Here is a 7,029-nt window from a genome sequence, read left to right on the forward strand (position 1 = left end):
AAAAAACATTCCCTAATATACAATCAACAGGGATGTCTGCTATGGAAAACTTCATGTATACACAGTGGGTATCAAAACATAGTGAAGCTCTAGGAATTTCATATTTGAGTTTCTTATTTCCTAGGCCTACAACTTCTCTTTCAGCAGAGACCCAATATTTTGCTGGAACATTTCTGATGTTAATAATATTAATATCTGCACCAGAATCTAATAATGCAGTCATGAAAAATATCTGGCCTTGGATACAGATTTTTACCTTGACATGATGTTGCTGATATGTGATAGTAAACAATCTCATATCTTGAAAGCCAAAGTTTGGGTCTGACCTTCCTTCAGCAACCTGAATTTCTTGTCTATGGGCTGTTGTGTTCCAGGATTCTTCTTCTTTTTCTTCTTGAATCTCCTTGCCTTTCTTAATTTCTGCAATTTGAGCTTTGATTGCAGAAATCTCTACTTTGAGTTGGTGAATTTCACCACTCACTTCTCCCAAAGTCAGGGATCTTACTTTCCATGGTTTCTGGTGATGCATTTGGAAAGACTTAGTGTTCCTTTCATAGGATGCATCGACAAACAAAGGTTTCTTACCTGATTCTTTTGAGGCTTTTGATTTAAGCTGATCTGTGAATGCTTCTATCAGGCGGTTCTTCATGGCTCCTTCTTCCATTGTCCTAATATGTGATAAAATCTTCATTTCTTCTTCTTCTTCAGCAGATGCCATTAGGACTTTTTCTTTGGGAGGCTTTGTTCTTTCTTCTTCTTCTTCGCTGGAACTGTACAAAAATTCAGAATCATCTTCATAAAATATATGACATGCACATTCTTCTGAATTATAGCAAGAACATTCAGATGATTCAGAATCAGTATACTGTCCCATATTAACTTGAAATTCTTCTTCTGAAGTGCTAAAAGAATCAAGAGACGATTCCTCTAATTGGTGCTGCTGGGCTGAGTCTTTGATAATAAGATTTGGGCACCTTTCTGTAGCATGGGTCCTTGATTTGCATCTCAGGCAAAAGCTTGGGCCTGAATGCTCTTTCTTAACCTGTTTGGCCTTTTGAGCATAAACAGTTGTCTTTTTTCCCTTATTAAGCTTTGATTCTTCCCCTTGGGGACATCTTGAAGCTGTATGCCCAGTCTGGCCACACAACCAGCAAGTAATTTTATTCCATTTGTCTTGCTTGGATGTATGCAAATGGATGTCAGAAGGAGTATAATAATGGGTTTTTGGGATATATTTGTAGTGGCCCTTCTTTTTATGGTTTTTATCCCTTATAGAATACTTCCTTTTATTTTTTGGATAATCCCTTCGATTTTTGTAGAAAGTCTCTTTGAATTCTCTTTTGGCCCTCTTCCTAGACTTTCTCTTTTTGACCAATGGGTCATCTATTGTCAGTCCATATTTGCTGCAAATGGACTTTCTATCTGGTAGTCTGGACAGTTTTTCCAAAGACTTGTTTACCTTTGAGCTGGTACAAAGACTTACCAGTGTCTTTGTAATAAGGGAATAAATTTCTCCCCATGTATAAGACTCAAAAGGTAACTGAAAAATTTCTTGCAATCTAATATAGTCAACAAATCTAGAGGGTAGAGCAGCTAGATATACCTGCTTCCAGAGCAAGTTTTTGGAATCTTTCACCTCATAGATTCGCTGCATCCAATCTCTATGGAAATCATCAAATTGAGACATCTTATGACATTTGAGGTTCATCAAAATGACCTCATGTTTGTTGGCAATTTCTGTCTCACAGCCACACCAATGTTCTAGAATCATTGATGTTAGCGCACCAATCATATTGCTTATTACAGTACCATCAGGATTATGAATAACATCTCTTTTTTCATCCTTGAGCACTTCTGCTTCCATGGTCTCAATAAGTTTAGGAGAAGATTCATTTTCCCACCATCTGAGAAGAGTACCTGTAAAACATTGGATGATGGTTCTGCAAGCATCTACCTCTAATTTTCCTCTAAGACACATGAGTTTATATTCAGTATACATTAAATCAATCATCTGGCAAATTTGGTCGATGCCGCTGTTGAGGTCGTCAGAGTGTGAAAGATCCAAGTAGGTTCATTACTGGTTCATCAGGAGTTGGCTACCAGAGAAATACGAAGAGACACAGAGAAAGAGCAAGCTCGTGACAGGAGCCCCTGCTGGAAATTGGTATCAGAGCCAGTAACGTATGGTTCTAAAAGGTTGGTACTCAGATCTATATTGTTTTAAGTGAGAATGGAGCCATTCAGAAAGTCTGTTTCATTTAGAGATCTTGAAGAAGATTCACATCCAGAAGAAAATCCTCTTAAAGAAATGTTTGAAAATAGTTCAAGTAGAACCTTAAACTCTGCTGAACTTACTTATGAGGAATTTCAGCCTTCTGCAAGATGGGCTTTACCAGATATAACACCCACTGAAGTCTATAGTGATTTAACCCCTTTTCATTTAATTGCTGCATCAAGAATTAGTATTAAAGAGTCTGTTAGTCAAGTTTAGGAGAACTCTGAGAGCATTCAGACAATACCACTGTTAAATCCTCAGGCTTTACAAGCAGAAGCAAAAAGGTTAAAAACAAATTATCTGCATCTTGGTTGCATTTGGGTTGGCATCAATCCTTTGGTCCATAAAGGATTAAAAACATTTGTGCTTGCTACTGTTAGAGATCTAACGCACAATAGATATACAGATTCTATAATCGGAGGGATTGTAGCTCCTTTTTCTGATGGCCCTGTATACTTTGATTGTTTCCCAAACTTTTCTATATATGTGTTTGATGAAACTATTAAAGATATCTTACAGCTGCAAATCCATACTACTGGTTTTGATATGAAGAGAAAGAGGAACAATATAGCCATCCAGACCAAAGCCTGTTTCAGGCATACCAACACTTTATGGCCAGCAATCCGTCATACTCCCAGTCGAGATTCCAAATCAAGTGTGGTAGTTAAAACTGACCCAAAGAACCAAAAGATTGAACATCTATTGATAAAATGGGAAGATCTGCAATTCCCTGAACATTGGGTTGTAAATCACTCCAGACCACAAATTCCCCGAAATATCACTTCTGCCAACATAACTGAAAATGCTTCCAATGCAGTCATATCCTTTCCTCGCAGGTCAACTATTGATTGGAGAAGAATAGACGCTGCTTGTAAAACATCCAAATACTACAGAGATCCTTCCACTGTTGATACCGCCTGTTCATCATCATCCTTTTCTTCTTGTAAACATCCACAACTTTTCGAATTAGCTCAGCTTGTTAATTTTTCTTCTTTAGAAGTAAAATGTCCAGATTGTACAAATGTCGTAAATCTGCTTACTCTAGTCGAACAGAATGTTCATCTGCACCATAATCCTCGCACTGGTGTTGCTCCTCCATCCACTTCTATCAGCTCATGCCCGAATCCTAAATGTTCTGATATTCCTTTCCCACATGAGCCTGAGCCCGATTCAGATCATGTTCTCATGATCCATTCTATAGAAGAAGAAGACCCTAGGCTTACTCAGATGATTTGCTTAATGAGACCAGCAAAGCCGAGGTATGGGTTGGGGAAACTTGAGCAATCATAACTGATTCCAGAATGCAGGTTCAAACAGATTCCTTCTGACTCTAAAAGGCCTGCAGTCATGGAAATGCATAAGTTTTTTTGCACTTATGGATGGATGCTTAAAATCGCAAATCAGTTCTAAATGGATGAAAGAAATGTTGAATCGGGATTTGTATACAAATCCTCAAGCAGATGAATTTGACCAAGGATATACCCCAGATCAGAAAAGAAAGTTAGCCACAGACTGGAAACATTATATGGAAGTAAATAATGTTTGGATATCTTTCTACTCATGGAAAGATAAAATTGCTCCTATAAATGTTTTAACTGGTGCTAGTTCTAGCAGTATCACTGATAAGCATGGATGGACTGCAATTGATGGATCCACAGTTGAAACCCCTACTACTTTTCCCCCATATAAAGGAATCATCTTGGGAGAAAAGACAAATGCAGCCAAAGCCATTCCCCTGGTTCAAAAAGATGATAATGCCTAAGGAATTGATGGTAGAATTCAAAAGGCTAGTGAACAGTTAAATTGGACCAATACTGCTCTAAAGGGTCTAGAAATGAATGTGGCTAAGGCAGAAGATGTAAAGAAGCAAGTAGATATTGTACAGTCTTCACTTAATTGTGTAAATTCTTGTTTGAATAATTTACAATTTGATTCCAGCATGACTTGTTCTTACACCAAGGAATCATTGAATAAGATTGAAGAAATAGGAGAAAACTTAGTTGGACATATTGATGTAACTAAGACACTCCTTACTGGGTTAAATGAGAAATTTGAAAGGATGCAGGTCACAAAAGTTGAAAAGCCAGTTCCAAATTCTTTCCTGGTAAAAAGAAATATAAAGATTGAGAATCCAATAAGGAATGTACAGAAATTCCCTCTGTTGTTCCCCAAAGAAACCACCTCAAAGACTGATGAGTCTGAACACATCAGTATTGCTTCCTTATTCAGGGAACCAGAAACAGAAGAACAAAAATCTCAGGAAACACAAATCCTCCCAATCTATGAGCCTCTTGAACATAGATTTTCCAGATATTCTGCTCCTGACATTGAAGGGAAGGGAAAATTGCCTGAAGCCCATACTTTCTTCCCTGATTCCCACAGAGAATGGAACATAGACAACATGAGCATTGGCCAAATTCGCCAGATGATTGATTTAATGTATACTGAATATAAACACATGTGTCTTAGAGGAAAATCAGAGGTAGATGCTTGCAGAACCATCATCCAATGTTTTACAGGTACTCTTCTCAGATGGTGGGAAACTGAATCTTCTCCTAAACTTATTGACACCATGGAAGCAGAAGTGCTCAAGGATGAAAAAGGAGATGTTATTCATAATCCTGATGGTACTGTAATAAGCAATATGATTGGTGCGCTAACATCAATGATTCTAGAACATTGGTGTGGCTGTGAGACAGAAATTGCCAACAAACATGAGGTCATTTTGATGAACCTCAAATGTCATAAGATGTCTCAATTTGATGATTTCCATAGAGATTGGATGCAGCGAATCTATGAGGTGAAAGATTCCAAAAACTTGCTCTGGAAGCAGGTATATCTAGCTGCTCTACCCTCTAGATTTGTTGACTATATTAGATTGCAAGAAATTTTTCAGTTACCTTTTGAGTCTTATACATGGGGAGAAATTTATTCCCTTATTACAAAGACACTGGTAAGTCTTTGTACCAGCTCAAAGGTAAACAAGTCTTTGGAAAAACTGTCCAGACTACCAGATAGAAAGTCCATTTGCAGCAAATATGGACTGACAATAGATGACCCATTGGTCAAAAAGAGAAAGTCTAGGAAGAGGGCCAAAAGAGAATTCAAAGAGACTTTCTACAAAAATCGAAGGGATTATCCAAAAAATAAAAGGAAGTATTCTATAAGGGATAAAAACCATAAAAAGAAGGGCCACTACAAATATATCCCAAAAACCCATTATTATACTCCTTCTGACATCCATTTGCATACATCCAAGCAAGACAAATGGAATAAAATTACTTGCTGGTTGTGTGGCCAGACTGGGCATACAGCTTCAAGATGTCCCCAAGGGGAAGAATCAAAGCTTAATAAGGGAAAAAAGACAGTTGTTTATGCTCAAAAGGCCAAATAGGTTAAGAAAGAGCATTCAGGCCCAAGCTTTTGCCTGAGATGCAAATCAAGGACCCATGCTACAGAAAGGTGCCCAAATCTTATTATCAAAGACTCAGCCTAGCAGCACCAATTAGAGGAATCGTCTCTTGATTCTTTTAGCACTTCAGAAGAAGAATTTCAAGTTAATATGGGATAGTATACTGATTCTGAATCATCTGAATGTTCTTGCTATAATTCAGAAGAATGTGCATGTCATATATTTTATGAAGATGATTCTGAATTTTTGTACAGTTCCAGCGAAGAAGAAGAAGAAAGAACAAAGCCTCCCAAAGAAAAAGTCCTAATGGCATCTGCTGAAGAAGAAGAAGAAATGAAGATTTTATCACATATTAGGACAATGGAAGAAGGAGCCATGAAGAACCGCCTGATAGAAGCATTCACATATCAGCTTAAATCAAAAGCCTCAAAAGAATCAGGTAAGAAACCTTTGTTTGTCGATGCATCCTATGAAAGGAACACTAAGTCTTTCCAAATGCATCACCAGAAACTAGGTAAAGTAAGATCCCTGACTTTGGGAGAAGTGAGTGGTGAAATTCACCAACTCAAAGCAGAGATTTCTGCAATCAAAGCTCAAATTGCAGAAATTAAGAAAGGCAAGGAGATTCAAGAAGAAAAAGAAGAAGAATCCTGGAACACAACAGCCCATAGACAAGAAATTCAGGTTGCTGAAGGAAGGTCAGACCCAAACTTTGGCTTTCAAGATATGAGATTGTTTACTATCACATATCAGCAACATCATGTCAAGGTAAAAATCTGTATCCAAGGCCAGATATTTTTCATGACTGCATTATTAGATTCTGGTGCAGATATTAATATTCTTAACATCAGAAATGTTCCAGCAAAATATTGGGTCTCTGCTGAAAGAGAAGTTGTAGGCCTAGGAAATAAGAAACTCAAATATGAAATTCCTAGAGCTTCACTATGTTTTGATACCCACTGTGTATACATGAAGTTTGCCATAGCAGACATCCCTGTTGATTGTATATTAGGGAATGTTTTTTTAGTTGTAGTAGAACCTCATGGCTCAGCCAGATTGAAAGGAAGTAAAGCTGGTTATTTCATTTTTGTACCCACATCTAAAGGAAGAAGAAAAATAATTGAGCTTCCTTATGTTTCAACTCCAAGAGTTTCTACAATGGTTCAAGCCATGCAGAAACTAGACAAAGCAGAATCTTTGCTATCATATCTTAAAGATCTAAAAACCACATTGAGAGTTGAAGAACAGCTGAAACTACCCCAAATCAAAAGAAGAATCCAAGAACTGAAAGGAAAACTGGAAGAAAAATGTTGTTCAGAAGAGCCAAATGCTTTTTGGCACA

The sequence above is a fragment of the Pinus tabuliformis genome, chromosome 5_1 (assembly GCF_031772625.1).
Source record: "Pinus tabuliformis cultivar Carrire ecotype Pingquan chromosome 5_1, CPIR1, whole genome shotgun sequence".
NCBI classification, from domain to species: domain Eukaryota; kingdom Viridiplantae; phylum Streptophyta; class Pinopsida; order Pinales; family Pinaceae; genus Pinus; species Pinus tabuliformis.